Source organism: Aquarana catesbeiana, linkage group LG10, assembly GCF_042186555.1.
Source record: "Aquarana catesbeiana isolate 2022-GZ linkage group LG10, ASM4218655v1, whole genome shotgun sequence".
NCBI lineage: Eukaryota > Metazoa > Chordata > Amphibia > Anura > Ranidae > Aquarana > Aquarana catesbeiana.
Window position 1 is genome coordinate 39,556,490 of NC_133333.1, and position 20,113 is coordinate 39,576,602.

The following is a 20,113-nucleotide window of genomic DNA, read 5'->3' on the forward strand; positions in this document are numbered from 1 at the left end:
GGTGGTCTGCACTGAGGGGGCCTGCACTAATGAGGGGAGGGGGCTGCACTGAGGGGGTTCTGCACTAATAGAGGGGGGTCTTCACTGATAGAGGGGGGGTCTGCACTGAGGGGGGGGGGCTGCACTGAGGGGGTTCTGCACTAATAGAGGGGAGGGTCTGCACTGATAGGGGGGTCTGCACTGAGGGGGTTCTGCACTAATAGAGGGGGGGTCTGCTCTAATAGAGGGGGGTCTGCACTGATAGAGGGGGGGCTGCACTGATAGAGGGGGGGTCTGCACTGTGGGGGGTCTGCACTGATGGGGGGGTCTGCACTAATAGAGGGGGTCTGCACTAATAGAGGGGGTCTGCACTGATAGAGGGGGGGTCTGCACTTATAGAGGGGGGTCTGAGCTGATAGAGGGGGGGTCTGCACTGAGGGGGACCTGCACTGATAGAGGGGGGGTCTGCACTGATGGAGGAGGGGTCTGCACTGAGGGGTCTGCACTGATGGAGGGGGTTCTGCACTGAGGGGGTCTATACTGATAGATGGGGGGACCGCACTGAGGGGGGTCTGTATTGAGGGAGAGGGGTCTGTACTGAGGGGGTCTATACTGATGAGGGGGGTCTACACTGAGGGGGTCTAAACTGATGGAAGGGGTCTGTACTTAGTGGGGGGGTCTGTACTGAGGGAGGAGGATCTGTACTGCTGGAGGGGCGGTCTGTACTTAGTGGAGGGGGGTCTTTACTGAGGGGGGGGGGGTCTGTACTGAAGGGGGACCATAGTTGGTGGAGGGGGGGTGACACCAATTTTTTTCCACATCGGGTGACACCAGCTGTAGTGACGCCACTGGCTCTTGTCTCTGCAGCAATTTAACTTTAATGTACAGGAGAGGGGTTATCTATATACAGGAGGAGGGGGGTAACTATATACAGGAGGGGGGTTAGCTATATACAGGAGGAGGGGGTTAGCTATATACAGGAGGAGGGGGTTAACTATATACAGGAGGGAGAGGTTAGCTATATACAGGAGGAGGGGGGGTTAGCTATATACAGGAGGAGGGGGGTTAACTATATACAGGAGGGGGAGGGTTACCTATATACAGGAGGGAGAGGGTTACCTATATGCAGGAGAGGGAGGGTTAACTATATACAGGAGGGGGGTTAACTATATACAGGAGGGAGGAGGGTTAACTATATACAGGAGGGAGGAGGGTTAACTATGTACAGGAGGGGGGAGGGTTAACCATGTACTGGAGAGGGGAGGGTTAACTATATACAGGAGTGGGGGTTAACTATTTACAGGAGGGGGTTAACTATTTACAGGATGGGGGGGTTAACTATGTACAGGAGAGGTTACTATGTACAGTGGGGGGAACTATGTACAGGGGGGATACTATGTACAGGGGGGGTAACTATGCACAGGGGGGTAACTATGTACAGGGGGGTAACTAGGGGGAGTGGAGAAACTATGTACAGGGGGGGGTAACTATGGCTCTGCCTGGGACACTGATTTATGGATTGAGGCTGGGAACACTGGTGTAAAGACTGACTCTACTGGTGGCACCTGATGCAAGGACGGACTCTGCTGGGGACACCTTGCAAGGACAGACTCTGCTGGGGGCACCTGATGCAAGGAAGGACTCTGCTGGTGGCAGGCGACGTGGCTAGTGACATGCTCAGGGATCCCACTGATTCGGCATTATGGTGAGTTGAATGATTTCATTTTATATTACAATGTAATAATAGAAATAATGCACTTCAATCATCCTGACACCATAACAATCATGGTGCCGGGATGATTGAAGCGCTAACACCAGGTGTTTGGAGTATCTTTATCTGCTGATTGTTAAACTTTCTAGAATACATGTATTTCTATTGTTATGTAGGATCTGGGCCTGCTGTCCCTCCATTCCTCTCTCTCCCTTTCCCTCTCCATCCCTCATTCATCTCAGACTCTAACCACACCCCCTTTGAGCCACACCCATTTAAGCCGCGCCCACTATTTCAAACCGCGCCCATTTTTTTCGCCGCGACGCGCTTCGCGCACCGCAGTTTTCATTTTTTTGCTATGCCACGCCTACAAACGCATACCCCACCTCCTAATTATTCTACGGCTCTGCCTACAGCCAAAAAAGTGTCCCACTATTTTTTTGTGCAATGTTGACAACTATGCAGACCCAATATCATTTATAAAGATATTAAAAAATAAGGATCCCAGCACTGAACCTTGGGTTACACCACTGATAACCTTAGACCATTCAGAGTAAGAATCATTAACCACTACTCTCTGAATTCTGTCTTTTAGCCAGTTTTCTATCCATTTACAAACTGATATTTCCAAGCCTGTAGACTTTACCTTACACATGAGCCGCATGTGGGGAACTGTGTCGAACGCTTTTGCAAAATCCAAGTATATCATGTCCACAGCCACCCCTCTGTCCAAGGTTTTACTTGCCTCCTCATAAAAAGAAATCAGGTTTGTCTGACAACTTCTGCCTTTCATGAATCCATGCTGTCTGTTGCTTAAAATGTTTTTTTCCAACAAGAACTCGTCTATGTGGTCTTTTATTAAACGCTCCAGTATCTTCCCGACTATAGAAGTTAAACTAACAGGTCTATAGTTACTTGGTAAAGACTTTGATCCCTTTTTAAATATAGGCACCACGTTCGCCCTGCGCCAATCCAGTGGTACTATTCCCATCATTAATGAGTCCCTAAAAATTACATACAATGACTTTGAAATTACAGAGCTCAATTCTTTTCGGATCTGTGGGCAGATGCCATCAGGTCCAGGTGCTTTATCCACCTTTATTCTGTCTAAATATTTCTGGACCATATCACTTTTGAGCCATTGTCCTCAAAAATGTTTTTAAAAAACAAATTTCTACATCAGTTTAGGCCAATATATATTCTTCTACATATTTTTGGTAAAAAGAAAATCGCAATAAGCGTACATTGATTCGTTTACGCAATTATTTTTTACTAGTAATGGCAGTTATCTGCGATTTTTAACGGTATGCGGCGGACAGATCAAACACTTTTGACACATTTTTGGGACCATTGACATTTATACAGCGATCAGAGCTATAAAAATGCGCTGATTACTGTGTAAATGACACTGGTAGGCAAGGGGTTAACACTAGGGGGCGATCAAGGGGTTAAATGTGTGTTCTCTCGGTGTGTTCTAACTGTATGGGGATAGGACTAGGAGTAGGAGAGGAGACATTTCGCTGTTCCTACTTACTAGGAACAAACAATGTGTTTCCTCTCCTCTGACAGCACAGGGATTTGTGTGTTTACACACACAAATCCCTGTGCTGGCGCTCGTGCACGTGATCGCGACTGCCGGCCACACGCATCGGGTCCCCCACCGTGCAGCAGGCGCGCACGCCCTCTGGCGGCTCTTAAAGGAACCCCGTACCTGTCATTTGTATGCAGCGGTGCCATTGTGCCACAGTATATGTATGCGAGCCGGTCGGGAACCGGTAAAAAAAGTTAATATTTTTTTCATATAATTGTATTATATTCCACTTTTAATTACTACCGTCAATTTAAATTAATATGCATTTATTGTTGGCCATTATTGGCACTTTTAGTGCAAGAAAAGCTCAAGAAAAATGCAGTCTGCAGTCTCTGACTATCTCTTGTATCGTCCTCTGACCATCTCTTCTATCATGTCTGCAATCTCTTACTTTAACTCAAACGCATTGCTAATTAGTATTGGAAAAATTTCCAATTGGTGCACCTCTAGCAGACGTGGTACAGGAGGAGATGGTCAGAATAGATACAGGTAGCTGTGACTCGGCTCGGGTGCCCACATAGCAAACTGCTTGCTGTGGGGGCACGCAACAGGAGGGAGGGGCCAGGAGAGCCAGCGAGGGACCCCAGAAGAGGAGGATCGGAGCTTCCCTGTGCAAAACCATTACAAAAAAAAATGAGACCTTACAATCACTTTAACCACTTGCCGACCAGCCGCCGAAGTTATACGGCAGCAGGTTGGCTTGGCTGCGCAAATCGCCGTAGGTGTACGTCGGGCTCGTACACAGTGATCTGTGGGCGCGCTCGCGCCGATTGGCCAGCGGGGGAGCAGGTCCAGCAGTCTGTCAAATCTGTCAAAGTAAAGAAAAATCGCAGATCACCGCAATTACTAGTAAAAAATAAATAAATACTAAAAGTGCCATAAATCTATCCCCTATTTTGAAGGCACTATAACTTTTGCGCAAACCAATCAATATATGCTTTTTGGTTTTTTTTTTACCAAAAATATGTAGCAGAATACAAGTTGGCCTAAACTGATGAAGAAATTTGATTTTTTACATTTTTTGTTATTGGGTGTGTTTTATATCAGGAAATAAAAAATATGTTTGTTTTTTTTTTTCAAAAATTGTCGGTCTTTTTTTGTTTATAGCGCAAAAAATAAAAACTGCAGAGGTGATCAAATACCACCAAAAGAAAGCTCTGTTTGTGGTAAAACAAGGACATCAATTTTGTGGTTAAATGGTTTGCTATACAGTTCGACTACCTCCAGTCTGTGTTTTTCTTGTTTGTGCATGGAGATCCATCCCTGATTCTTGAAGGAGCCGCAGGATTTTTTTGGACTTTTCTCACCCTCGCTCCATTTCCCTTTGGACTTGTTTTTTTCATCATGGAAACTGCTTGCTAGAGGAGCAAGATGTTTATAGATGTTCATGTACACACTTTTTAATGTTGAACCAATCCTTAGCCTGGGGTGCCTTGAGGCTGAAAATACTTTTCAAGGACGCTGTGACTGAAAAGAAGGTTGAAAAACACTGTTCTAAAGCATCTGCTAATGTGAACAAGAACCTAAAGTAAGATACATATTATCACTTACAGCATTATAATTCTGACTTAGAAATAGGTGACCACTAGATGTCGCTCCTCACTATGCAATATTTTAAAAACTTCTGCACAGGCAAGAAAATACATATAAAGACACTTTAGTAGGCCTGTGTTGGGAAAAGAGAACCAACATTGGCATAATCCTTTGCTATAGTGTGACATTGTCCTCACCAACTTTCCTTTCCAGCACCCTGTCAACCGTCTCCCCATGGCTATTCCCTGTTACACTAGCGATGACCCTGGATTCCTGCACCATCAGCCTCCACCACCACCCTATCAAACCTCTCCTCCATGACCCTTCCCTGTCATACTAGCAGTGACCCTGGATTCTTGTATCATCATCCTCCACTACCACCACCAAATCAACCCTCTCCCCCCATGACCCTTCCTCAAACTAGCAATGATCCTGGATTCTTGCCTCATCAACCTCCACCACCACCTTATCAATCCTCTCCTCCTTGTCATACTAGCAATGACCCTGGATTCCTTCATTATCAACCTCCACTACCACATCAACCCTCTCCCTCCATGACCTCTCCTTGTCATACTAGCAATGACCTTAGATTCCTGCATCATCAACCTCCACCGCCACCTTATCAATCCTCTGCCTCCATGACCCTTCCCTGTTATACTAGCAATGACCCTGGATACTTGCCTCATCAACCTCCACCACCACCTTATCAATCCTCTCCTCCATGACCTCTCCTTGTCATACTAGCAATGACCCTGGATTCCTGCATCATTAACCTCCACCACCACCATATCAACCCTCGTCCCCCCATGACCCTTCCCTGTTATACTAGCAATGACCCTGGATTCCTGCATCATCAACCTCCACCACCAACTTATCAATCCTCTCCTCCATGACCTCTCCTTGTCATATTAGCAATGACCCTGGATTCCTTCATTATCAACCTCCACCACCTCCATATCAACCCTCTCCCTCCATGACCTCTCCTTGTCATACTAGCAATGACCTTAGATTCCTGCATCATCAACCTCCACCACCACCATATCAACCCTCTCCCTCCATGACCTCTCCTTGTCATACTAGCAATGACCTTGGATTCCTGCATTATCAACCTCCACTGCCACCTTATCAATCGTCTGCCCCCATGACCCTTCCCTGTTATACTAGCAATGACCCTGGATACTTGCCTCATCAACCTCCACCACCACCTTATCAATCCTCTCCTCCATGACCTCTCCTTGTCATACTAGCAATGACCCTGGATTCCTGCATCATTAACCTCCACCACCACCATATCAACCCTCGTCCCCCCATGACCCTTCCCTGTTATACTAGCAATGACCCTGGATTCCTTCATTATCAACCTCCACCACCACATCAACCCTCTCCCTCCATGACCTCTCCTTGTCATACTAGCAATGACCTTAGATTCCTGCATCATCAACCTCCACCGCCACCTTATCAATCCTCTGCCCCCATGACCCTTCCCTGTTATACTAGCAATGACCCTGGATTCCTGCATCATCAACCTCCACCACCAACTTATCAATCCTCTCCTCCATGACCTCTCCTTGTCATATTAGCAATGACCCTGGATTCCTGCATCATTAACCTCCACCACCACCATATCAACCCTCTCCCTCCATGACCTCTCCTTGTCATACTAGCAATGACCTTGGATTCCTGCATCATCAACCTCCACTGCCACCTTATCAATCGTCTGCCCCCATGACCCTTCCCTGTTATACTAGCAATAACCCTGGATACTTGCCTCATCAACCTCCACCACCACCTTATCAATCCTCTCCTCCATGACATCTCCTTGTCATACTAGCAATGACCCTGGATTCCTGCATCATTAACCTCCACCACCACCATATCAACCCTCGTCCCCCCATGACCCTTCCCTGTTATACTAGCAATGACCCTGGATTCCTGCATCATCAACCTCCACCACCACCTTATCAATCCTCTCCTCCATGACCTCTCCTTGTCATACTAGTGTAGCAGGCGTCTTGGTTCTCCTGCGACCCCACCAAGCTACCCACCGCGATGTACACAGGCTTTCCAGCCTGAAAGAGGGAGAGAGCTTCCTGTCATGTCCACATGGGCTTTTTAAACCCCCTCCTTCTCCCTGTTTCACTGACTCACTGAATCTATTGTAATGTGAGCTGACACACACAGACTATTCTGTTCCTCCCTGTGTTCCTATTGGCAGGAGGAAGAAGGAAGCAGTTACAGGAACTAATTGATGGGGCTTTAACAAGCAGCTGATGCAAAGGATTCTGGAATGTTTAGTCTCTATCTAAAATGGCCCCATAGCTTTCTATTTATAATACATTTATAATACAGCACCAAAAACTTACATAACGCCAGGGAGAACAGCGGCCGGACGCCCTAGGCAGCAGTGCACCCTAGGCGGCCGCCTAGTTTGCCTAGTGGTAGCACCGGCTCTGACTCCACTTTGCTTATCTGAGGAGATTCTGAGTGACCATGAAGCAGTGAAAGATGCTGTCTCTCAGATGATCTCCCCACGTGATTAAGGCCTCCACCGCCGGGACGTCCAGCCTGAGAGAGGGGGGATTCTAGGTGCATATCAAGGCGCACCTGCACTGACGGTGAAGCGTTCCAGTTTGAGGTGACTAGTCGGATCACTGGGAAAGCCTGCAGTTCCAGGATGTTCATTTAGTCCTTGACCACAGGAGAGGGCATTTTGCCCATCTTCAGGGAACAGAGACACTGCACCATAGGAGGATTATGAGCACTGTATACAGACATCGTTGCTGGTAGTCATCTTGCTGACACTTGTAGTACCACAGGGATAAGGGATAAGGCTATCCATTTCTGGGACACTATATACAGACATCGTTGTCCTCTCACCTTGCTGAGGAGCATCCTGCCTGTTTCAATTGATTAAGCTGGGCCAGTTGTGTTATTTGGGCCTGTTATACAGGAGTTTAAGTGCACCAACAAAAGTGGCTAGCTGAAAACACCAAACCTTCTCTTTTCTTCAAAAGGACTGAAGCTACTAGTGCCATACGGATCCGCAGACACATATTCAGGGCTCTGGGTATACAGTTTATCTAGAAAGTTAAGCAATTACTTGTTGACTTGAATAAGTGTTTAAAGTGTGGCCTGTGGTGTTGGGAGAGAAGAGAGAGACCTGACACAAAGGGGGTCATTCCTTCCCACGTCGCGACGCTCGCAGGGAACGTGGGAAGTGACGACAGCGACAATTCTACGACTGAGCAAATTTCAGTGTTTTTGATTTGATTACATTATTGAATACATTTTATTATTTTTATATTATTATTTTTGATAAATATTGATAGTTATTTATTATATTATATTTATGATTTCGTGTTTCAGACTTTATCATACCCGGGATGTCTACTAGACTCTCGTTTGGACAGATTTCAGTGAGTTATTCCTAAGAATGACAGGCCTACAATATAAAACGCCAAATTTCTATGCAAAACAATGTACCGCTTTAAGACGCAAAAATCTGACATAATCATACCGCCAGGAAGGTTAAGGTAAAAGACCTTCCGTGCTGCAGCAGCCCCCCAGAGCCCCCCTTTTACTTACCTGAACCCGATCTTTCCAGCGACGTGAACGAGCACAGCAGCTCCAGCCGCTGTCTCGGGTGCTCATTGGCTAGATTGATAGCAGCAGGAACCATTGGATCCCAGTGCTATCAAATCCAGTGAGCTGGGGGGTGGGGCGAGTCCTGATGTCTGTGTCAACGGACGTAGTAGCAGGACTCGAGAGCGCACCCCCATGGGTGCCCCATGGAATGCAGCTCTCCGTGGGGGCACCCAAGAAGAGGAGGAGCCAGGAGCGCTGCTGGGGGACCCCAGAAGAGGAGGATCTGGGCCGCTCTGTGCATTACCCCTGCACAGAGGAGGTAAGTATAACATGTTTGTTTTTTTAAAACAAACCTTTAGTATCACTTTAAGCTTTGGCAAAAAAACATGGAAGCTGATTGGGTACTTTGCAGCGTTGCACCAGATTTTGCACTCTCCAGTCTTAGTAAATAACTCCCATTGGGGGGGGGGGGATATTTACTAAAACTGGAGCACTCAGAATCTGGTGCAGCTGTGAATGGTAGCCAATCAGCTTCTAACCTCAGCTTATTCAATTAAGCTTTGGCAATAAAACCTGGAAGCTGATTGGTTGCTATCCAGAGTTATACCAGATTTTGTACTCTCCAGTTTTAGTTAATAACCCCCATTGTCACTTTGCCCTGTTTGGGCAAGGTGACAGTGTATTTTGAAGTATGTCCCCTACTACCTGAAATACGAGTCTGTTAACCGCTTCAGCCCCGGAAGATTTTACCCCTTTCCTGACCAGAGCACTTTTTGCGATTCAGCACTGCGTCGCTTTAACTGACAATTGCGCGGTCCTGTGACATTGCACCCAAACAAAATTGACGTCCTTTTTTTCCCACAAATAGAGCTTTCTTTTGGTGGTATTTGATCACCTCTGCGGTTTTATGTTGTGCGCTATAAACAAAAAAAAGAGTGACAATTTTGAAATAAACGCAATATTTTTTACTTTTTGCTATAATAAATATCCCCCAAAAATATATAAAAAAACTTTTTTTTCCTCAGTTTAGGCCGATATGTATTCTTCTACATATTTTTGGTAAAAAAAATTGCAATAGCGTATATTGATTGGTTTGCGCAAAAGTTATAGCATCTACAAAATAGGGGATAGTTTTATGGCATTTTTATTATTAATGTTTTTTTTACTAGTAATGGCGGCAATCTGCGATTTTTATCGGGACTGTGACATTATGGCGGACACATTGGACAATTTTGACACATTTTTGGGACCATTGGCATTTATACAGCGATCAGTGTTATAAAAATGCACTGATTACTGTAAAAATGTCACTGGCAGGGAAGGGGTTAACACTAGGGGATGATCAAGGGGTTAATTGTGTTCCCTGGGAGGTGATTCTAACTGAAGGGGGGGGGGATTGTGTAGGGGAGATGACAGATCACTGTTCATACTCTATGAACAGATGATCTGTCTCTTCTCCCCTCAGAGAACCGGAAACTTTGTGTTTACATACACAGATCCCAGTTCTCCGTGTGTCAGCCGCGATCGCGGGAGCCCGGCGGTGATCGTGACAGCCAGGCACTCGCATCGGCTCGGGGGGCGAGCAGCGCACGCCCCTAGTGGCCACAGGGTGAAGCGACGACTGCGGCGGGTGGTCGGCAAGTGGTTAAAGGTGGCGTTAGGAGAAACCGCAGATAGAAGTTTGTGTCACTCACTACTGCCCTCTCTGTTCTTCATGGTGTAGTGATTTAATTTGGATATTATTAGAGTAGAAGTTTGAACGCTTCAAGTCTTTTTTTCCGCTATTCCTCGCTCCAGTCAGTGACCCCGTGTCTCTTTCTTCTGCTTCTTCCAGTTTATTCTGCTGGTTTTCTAATAAGCTCCTCTGACAATGAGCCGTGTGTGTGGATTTACATAAGTCTGTCCCCTTAGCAATATGTTAATATTAATGTTTGCACACGGGAAGATAAGCAGTTTTTTGCCTAATGATCCAGCGGCAGCTAGGACAATCTTCTGTCTGATACGGCGCCTTGTAGAAATTAGGTCACTCCGCTGTATAGCTTCCAAAAGTGCCGAGGCTCAAAGCAGGCCGACTTACAGAGTCTCTAAATGTGAGGGGTTTGGCAGCCTGACAGGAGCGGGCCTGAAATATCACAAAAGCCCGTCTTCTCTGCATCTCAATTCCATCATGACATAGAACCATGATTAAAACAGAACTTTTGGGCAAATACGATATGAATACATAGAGGGGGTTAGCTCACCTTTCCACCTCAAATAATAAAGAGTCCATGTTATGTTATGTTGTGAACGTTTACTGGAGTTCTATAGAAGCACAAAAATACCCACTGGGAAGCTCAGCGTACTGTCGTTTCTCCTCCGCGAACTGTTATGCAGCTGAGAACAGAGGGAATGTGATCACTTATAAAAAAGGGGAAAAAAAAGGTCTGTGACCATCGGGTCCAATCGGACTTGTCATTTTGGATGGGTGATCATATGGACTCCCAGGCAGTCATGGTGGAAGGACCCTACCATCTGTCCTCTCAGTGAATACGCTGTACACGGACAATTACGAAGCTCCTGAAGAAGCTATATACTTTAGCGAAACATGTTGAGAAATACGTTTTTGTACATGCCACGGACTTAGCTGCCTTTACAGATGCCGTTATAGGTTCCTGGGAGACCTTATCATTCCCTGTGCCTGGTGAGACCACCCATGGTGGTCACCTGCAGCTGGTAAGGAGCCTCTATACTCACTCGGGTGTGCTATTTTGGAATTAGGATCTGGTTTCATACACCTACCTTTTGGATTATGTTCACCCCTTCTACGGACTTTTTTATATGGATTTTTTGTTTTTGCACTGATTTTAACCAGGAATGGACTTTTTATATATTTTTATTTTCATTTTTTTTTTTTTTTTTTTTGATTGCTGGTGTTCATAATTTGTTTTGAATTATTTATTTAACAATTGATTCTTGTATCTGATTTTGCCTATTTATTATGGTTTATCACTTATTATATTAATAATTTCATTTATTTTTATATCTTATCATCTTATTTTGTGCTGTATCCGCCTTAATCTTTCTTGGTGAGAGTCTTTTCACCTATACTTTTTTCTAGTTTGATTTTATTATTAATTTTTGTGCGGTATTCACCTTAGTTTTCTTTGATGAGAGTTTTTTCACCATTACCTTGCTTTTACTTGATTTCACTTTCGTTAATTTCTTTATGATTTTAGCGCCGCATCTTTTTCACATTTGTACTGGAGTTTTTGCATTAGACTTTTTGGTGCTGGCTGCTTCATTTATTTTTCAATATTATTTCACTCTATATTTAGTTTGAGCGCAGCGTTAACCCTTGGGTTTTTTTCGATAAGTGTTTTTTGCTGATATGGGACTCCAGTGACCAGTCACATTGCATATCAAGTTAGAGTGCTGGCTTTCATTTTGGATTTACACAGTGTCACCATGTTGCTATGCACCCACCCACCCCTACAGAGGGGTCTACAGAAGGTGTGTGTGGTGTGGTTTGAACCTAACAAGGGTTCTAATTAGGGATGCACCGATACCATTTTTTTTATGAGTACGAGTACCGATAATTTTTGTTTTTTAGTACTCGCCGATACCAATTACCGATACCTACCGCAACTGTTTTGTTTTCACTTCAGCTGTCGGCAACGGTACAGAGCATTGAAAAGTTATTTACAAATGAAATAAATTTTGCGCTTTTTCAATGTGAAATGTGTAAATATAGGTTAATATATCTATATATATGTGTGTGTGTGTGTAAAAATATTCACTAACAAAAAAAAAGTTTTAATTGTTTATCGTTTATAAAATAGACGTGAATAAAAAAAAAGCAGGAAAATGATTAAATGGAGGAGAATAGGGAGTTAATTAAGGCTGATTAGAGTAAATTAAGGGATTATAAGGGGTTAAACAGAGGAACATTTGTTCATCCCTTTGATCTGCAGATGACGAAACAGAAAGATTCAAAAAGAAACAGTGTTTCAGCTGCTGAGCAATGTTGTTAATAAACATTGCTGGCTGCTTTTTTTTTGACAGCTCCAATTACCGGACTTCTTTAAGACCCCTTTCACACTGGAGGCATTTTTCAAGCGCTTTAGTGCTAAAAATAGCACCTGTAAAGCACCTGAAAAAAGCCTCAGCTGCAAACCCAGTGTGAAGGCCCGAGTGCTTTCACACTGGGGCGCTGCGCTGGCAGGGCGTCAGAAAAAGTCCTGCAAGCAGCAGCAGCATTTTGCGGGAGTATTTAACCCCTTTTCGGCTGCTAGCGGGGGTTAAAACTGCCCAGATATCGGCCGAATAGCGCCGCTAAAACGATGGAAAAGCGGCGCTAAAAATAGCGCCGCTTTACCACTGACGCCTGGGGCAGCACATTGTGAAAGGGGTCTAACACTTCAGCTGTCAACGGGAGACCCACTGACAGCTCAAAGAACCGAGCCTGAAAGTATCAGTTTCAGGTATTGGTGCATTTGCACGAGTACCGATACTTGTGCAAATACTCGGTATCGATACCGATACTAGAATCGGTGCAACCCTAGTTCTAATCATTTCCTACTGTTTCAAAGCTAATAAAAAGAGAAAAGTTTAGGCTTGATAGTCTTTAAAGGGGTTGTAAACCCTTGTGTTTTTTCACCTTAAAGCGGAGTTCCGACTAAAAAAAAAAAATCAAGAGTCAGCAGCTGCAGTATTTTAATAATCGGACACTTACCTGTCCCAGGGTCCAGCGAAGCGGGGGAACGAAGCCCCGCTCGTCTCCCCCTCCTCTCTGTGGCGCCGGTGTTGTAACTGTGGGCGTCGGGCTGTGGCTTCACAGTCGGGCAGGCACTGCGCATGCGCGAGATGCGCTACGCGCTGTGACTGGCCAGGCAATCATCTGGGACCTGTGACGTGTTCCAGATGATTGCCGAGAGGGAAGGGGGAGAGGTGAACTTCCGGTGCCACGGTGCCCGGGAAGAAGTGGGAGCTGGAACCCTCTAAAAAGAGGGTTTCCGCTCCCCCCCCAAAAAAAAATGACATGCCAAATGTGGCATGTCAGGGGGTCACCTTCCCTTAAAGCGGAAGTTCCATTTTTGGGTGGAGCTCCGCTTTAATGCATTCTATGCATTAAGGTGAAAAACCTTTTCTCACTCAGCAGCCCCCCCCGAGCGCCCCCCGTTATGCTTACCTGAGTCCGGTGTTTCCCACGATGGGAACGAGCACACCAGCTCCGGCCGGTATCTCGTGTCCTGATTGGATAGATTGATAGCAGCGCAGCCATTGGCTCCCACTGCTGTCAATCAAATCCAATGACACAGGCACCGGGGGGCGGGGCCGAGTCCTGCTTTCTGTGTGAATAGACGCAGAAGCAGGACATTGGAGCGTGCCCGCACCATTGTCCACGAAGGAGAGCGCTTCTCTGACGGGGCACTCGAGAAGAGGAGGAGCCAGGAGCGCCACTGAGGGACCCCAGAAGAGGAGGATCGGGCCACTCTGTGCAAAACTAACTACACAGCGGAGGTAAGTATGACATGTTTGTTTTTTGTTTGTTTTTTAAAACCCTGAACCTTTACAACCCCTTTAAAGAGAGAAGGTGGAATGCGTCAAGGATGTGCAGTCGTTTGTCTCACAGTCACCACTGGAACCACGTGGATCCCAACCATGAGCACTTCATTTCCACAACTCGACTGATTGATCAAGACCAGTGGTCTCCAAGCTGGGACTCTTTGCTTTCCTTTATGCCCTTGGGACACCATTCCTCCCAATGATACAAGGCACAATTTCCCCCACTAACACCAAAGATAAAGCACCATTTCTTCCATGGACACCAACGATGAGGCACCATTCCTTCCACTGACATCCACAATAAGGGACCATTGCTTCCACTGACTCCAACAATGAGGCACTATTCCTCCCACTGACACTAATAATGGGGCACTATTCCTGGCACTGATACCAACAATGGGGTACTTCTACTCCAACTGATACTAACAATGGGGTACTATTCCTCCAACTGATACCAACGATGGAGTACTATTCCTCCAACTGATACAACAATGGGGTATTATTCCTCCAACTGATACCAGCGATGGTGCACTATTCCTCCCACTGGTACCAATGCTGGGGCACTATTCTTCCAACTGATACTAATGATGGTGCTCTATTCCTTCCACTGAAACCAACAATGGGGCACTATTCTTTGAACTGATGCTAACTATGGTGCCCTATTCCTCCTTCTGACTAATAATGGTCACTATTCTTCCCACTGACACCAACAATTGGCACCCTACCCTCAATACCAATAATGAGGCACTGTTCCCCCTCCTAATGACCACAGGCAGTATGTGATTTTTTTACTCCCACTGACAACCAAGCCTGAGATATATTAATTCCCACTGACACAGGGCATTTTTTACTTCCATTGGTCACAGTTCAACCCCCCTAAAGTCTAAACGGCAGTAATCTGGTTCATTATTTAAAAAGTGTGGGGACCCCTAATCTATACCATTATGGTGATTGAAGAAGGACAATGTGATATAAACTCTACACTCTGGCTGGGCATTGCATATTAGTTCACATATACTTTGTTGGGATATACAGTATGCCACATACAGTGTGACTTAAAGTGGTTGTAAACCTCAGACATGAAATATGAACAAAGCATATCCTTCTATAGTGTGTACAGCCGTGGCCAAAAGTTTTTTCACAAAGTCTGCTGTTTCAGTATTTTTGGATCTTTTTGTCAGATGTTACTATGGTATACTGAAGTATAATTACAAGCATTTCATAAGTGTCAAAGGCTTTTTTTTTGAGAATTACATGAAGTTTATGCAAAGAGTCAATATTTGCAGTGTTGACCTTTCTTTTTCAAGACCTCTGCAATTCCCCCTGGCATGCTGTCAATCAACTTCTGGGCCACATCCTGACTGATGGCGGCCCATTCTTGTATAATCAATGCTTGGATTTTGTCAGAATTTGTGGGGTTTTTTTTGTTCCCCTGTCTCTTGTTGATTGACCACAAGTTCTCAATGGGATAAGATCTGGGGAGATTCCTGGGCATGGACCCAAAATGTCCATGTTTTGTTCCCCAAGCCACTTAGTGATCAATTTTGCCTTATGGCAAGATGCTCCATCATGCTGGAAAAGGCATTGTTCCTGACCAAACTGTTCTTGGATGGTTGGGAGAAGATGCTCTCGGAGGATGTTTTTGTACCATTCTTTATTCATGGCTGTGTTCTTCCCCCACTTCCTTGGCTGAGAAGCAACCCCACACATGAATGGTGCCAGGATGCTTTACTGTTGGCATGACACAGGACTGATGGTAGTGTTCTACCTTTCTTCTCGGGGCAAGGTTTTTTTCTGGATGCCCCAAACAATCATAAAGGGGATTCATCAGAGAAAATGACTTCATCCCAGCCCTCAGCAGTCTAATCCCTGTACTTTTTGCAGAATATCAGTCTGTTCCTGATGTTTTTCCTGTAGAGAAGTGGCTTCTTTGCTGCCCTTCTTGACACCAATACAATAATGCCAGTTATTGTGTCCGTGTACTTTTATAAAATGCATACCGGTACAATAATGTGATATCGTCAAGGACAACTTGACTCAAAAATTGCATTTATTTGTTAGATTATATTAGAATTACGAAAAACACCTACAATATTGTGATATTTACAAGGACAATTTTATTCAATAAATGTATTTCTATATGTGGGACTCCATTTGACAACTTTTTAATACATTTACAATTTAGTTCTCCTGAAAAATTGATAGAATATGAATATACATATATGTAGAGGCGGTATAGTAGAATGCTGTGATCAGGGGTGGGCAGGAGGGGCAGTTGCCCTCGTCGCAGTGAAGTAAAGGGGCACAAAATGGACACTACTCTACGGTATGTATTAATAGTGGGGTAAGGGGGGTGCAGTTCTGGATCCTTGCCCTGGTTGCTGGACAGCTCTGTCCTGGTACTGGCTGTGATGTTGGTGACAGCGGATGGTTTATTAGCACGGTGTGTTTTAGTGGTTTTATAGCAGAAGGTAACTGAAGAATAAACAAATTACGAGCAGGCAAGCTCCCTATTGCACAAGAGACATGTTATGTCTCTTCAGCAATAAAACAAGCTTATCTGACTGTTCCCAATCATTTTTTTTGGAATGTACACTGAGCTGTGCATGGGCAGCTCAGTATAAATTCTTGGCACACCTTGGCGCTGGAAAGAATGAACTCCTGTGTGTATGCTCAGTTATTCTGGTCTGGCCAATCAAGATGGTGGAAGATCCCAAAGCCAGAAAGTGACCAGAAGCAGATGGTGGCACCAGTGATAATCGGTGAGTTTACTTCTGTTTTAATAATAAGTATATTTCATAAAATCCTATAACTTCCTAAAGCCCAACTCCAGGAAAACAATTCTCCCTTGTAGTAGGGCTGTGCCCACACTGTAGGGGTTACCTTCTCATTTAGGTCTAGCAGGCATAGAAAAGAAGATTTACTGACCTGATCCTCCACGCCGCTAGACCAGCCCCTGCAGCGTTTTCTCCCTCATGCTTCCAACGTCCTGACATCATGTAGACTGATGCAGGATCCATAGGCCTATATGGGATGTGAGGGCAGCCCACCACCAGAGCATGAAGGAAGACTGTCTGCTGGGGAGTAGAGGATTGGTTGGATAAAAGTGCTTTTACTCTCCGCTAGAACAAACAAGTTGTTAACCCTTACAGTGTGGGCATAGCCCTACTGCAACGGAGAATCTTCAAATTTCCTGGAGTTAGGCTTTAAGCTCTTTGGCATCAACTCAACTCGCCGTGTTTGGAGGAGGAGGATTACTGCCTATGACCCCAAGAACACCATCCCCACCGTCATACATGGAGGTGAAAACATTATGCTTTGGGGGTGTTTTTCTGCTAAGGGGACAGGACAACTTCACAGCATCAAAGGGACAATGGACGGGGCCATGAACCATCAAATCTTGGGTGAGAACCTCCTTCCCTCAGCCAGGGCATTGAGAAAGGGTCGTGGATGGGTATTCCAGCATGACAATGACCCAAACACACAGCCAAGGCAACAAAGGAGTGGCTCAAGAAGAAGCACATTATAGTCCTGGAGTGGCCTAGCCAGTCTCCAGACCTTAATCCCATAAAAAATATGTGGAGGGAGTTGAGGATTCGAGTTACCAAACGTCAGCCTCAATATTTTTGATATTATGGTCTAATTCCCCTTGGACAGTCATATTTTCAATCTTTTCAAACACTTTAACCAATTATTGACTTCCCCATAGCAGATATACTGTACTGCTACAGGGTGGCACTCCTGTGTGAAATCATGTATATATGCTCCGCCCACAAGCCGCTTCTGCTGTGATTACTCACAGCAGAAGCCGATCTGCGAGTGTCGGGCGCTGGATGTCTGCCGACAACCACCGATCGTTGGACAGAGACAAAGAACAGAGATTTGCCCATGTAAACAAGGCAGGCCTTCATTCTGACAGGGGGAAGGGATGGATTCTGTGTCCCTGCAAAGCAGGACATCACTTCCCTAAGTAAAAGCAGCACACAGTACACCAAAACACTGGCTAGGCACACATTTAATCCTTTGATTGTCCTGGATGTTTAACCCCTTTCCAGCCAGTGTCATTTGTACAATGTACTGTATATTTTTAGCACTGGCCACTGTATTAGTGTCACTGGTTCCCACAGTGTGAAAAGTGTCAGTTAGTGCCCCCAATCCCTCCTTTGCACTTCAAAGTATTCAGATCACCGTTTTCGGCGATTCTGAATACTGTGTATATTTTTAAAACTGCCGCCATTGGCAGCCGAGTAAACAGGAAGTGACGTCATGACGTCGCTTCCGTGTTTACTATTAGGAGGCTGGAATAAAGCCACTCACGGCTTCGTTCCAGTTCGTCCCCAGCTGGGGACGGGAGGCCCGGTAAGAGCGGCGGGAGGGGCATCCCTCTGGTAAAACAGCCGGCTTTTAGCCGCATCGGTTGTTATAGCTGGAAAGCCGATCGCCGGCTCTAAAAAACAATACCGGGATGATGCCTGCAGCTACGGGCATTATCCCGGTATAACCCCAGAAAGCAGAGTACGCACATCTGCGTATGCTCGGCGGGAAGGGAATAATTATTCATAACAGCTTTGTTGACATTGCAATCATGTGATCACGTAGCGATCACATGATCCCCTAGTCACTCAAAGCAGCCGGGGACCAGGATGACATACATGTATGTGATCCTGCCTGGCCGTGCTGCACTGCCGCAGTAAATGATAAGTAGCTAAATTAACAAAAATATCTCCAGCCTCCATTAACCTCACAGTGCCAACAAATATGCTGGGTTCTCTGGGTTATGTTTGTGTATGTGGCTTGAGAGTCAAACACCCACATAATGTCATTCCGAATTTTAATGAACTTAAACCTTTGAAAATGTCGCCATTAAGCTAATTTCTTTCTAAGCAAAAACCACTTGATCTTAATGTTACATTAACAAACATTATGCAAACATTCTTTTTCTCTTATGTTCTCAACAATAAAATGTACGGGGAAAAAGCTCTCCTAAGTTGAAGCTGAACTCCAGCCTTCCCTTCAGTCTTACATGGTTACAGTGGGGAAAATAATTATTTGATCCCCTGCAGATTTTGTAAGTTTGCCCACTTACAAAATAATGAAGGATTTATAATTTTTTATCATAGGTGTATTTTAAATGATAGAGATAGAATATCGTCCAAAAATCCAGAAAAAACACACAAAACAAATGTTATAATTATGTGAACACAGACTACTGAACATTAGTGAGGATCAAGAGCTGTCTTTGACAGGGAGTATGGGGACATATTGAACAATCCATTGGGGTCTGAACTTGTAAAACTGTTAAAGTGGTAGTAAACCACACCCATTTAAATTTTTTTTTTAAAAAACCTGCAAAACAATGGCATAAGGTGCTAGTATGCATCACATACTAGCACATTATAAAATGCTTACCTTAGAACGAAACCCTCTAGTGGTGTGTTGTCACCACTAACAGGGTTTCTGTCTTCACCAGGTCTTTTTTCCGGGTTTACATGCTCCAGCCGTCTTATTGGCCAAGCCGCGATGACGTCACTCCCGCACATGCGCGCGGGTGTCACGGACCGCAGCACGGAGCTCTGAAGGGAAACCGGGTGTGCCGTCCCTTCAAAATGCATGCGACGGTGAATATCTCCTAATTGGTGCAAGTCTAGGAGCTATTCACCGAACCTACAGATGAGCCTTATTATAGGCTTACCTGTAGTTACAAGTAATTAAAAGACTTTACTACCACTTTAGGAAACCCCTGACATAGTCAGTAAGCACTATAAGGCCCCTTTCACTCAATGCGGACTTCTTTTGATCAGCAGGGGATCTGTCCGGTGAACAGGTCCATGTCCGCTCCGTTTTTGCAGAGCAGACACAGACGAACCCTGCTCTGCTCTATGGACTTAACTGTCTGTTTACACCCAACTGTCCTCTGATCCACCTAGACGGAGGAGAGATCCCCTTCCATTTCTTTTTTTTGCAGACCGGATTGGAGGTAGGCGGGTGGACACAAGTCCACTTACACCCGCCGGTCTTAGGGTGAACAGACTGTCTGATCTGGTCCACCTCAAAAACAGAATAGGCAGACCTGATCGCAACGGTTGTGTGAAAGGGGCCTAAGCGACCATGTTTTAAAAGATCAGACGCTTCGGGCAATATACCAAAAGAAAAAAAGACACTCGCGTAAT

General features: G+C 45.2%; 1 protein-coding gene across 1 annotated transcript in view; it reads left to right on the forward strand.

The window, feature by feature from the left end:
• PRR19 (proline rich 19) overlaps nt 1–20,113 on the forward strand; it is a 45,426-nt gene that overhangs the window by 20,099 nt on the left and 5,214 nt on the right. The gene's annotated exons all lie outside the window — the stretch shown is intronic.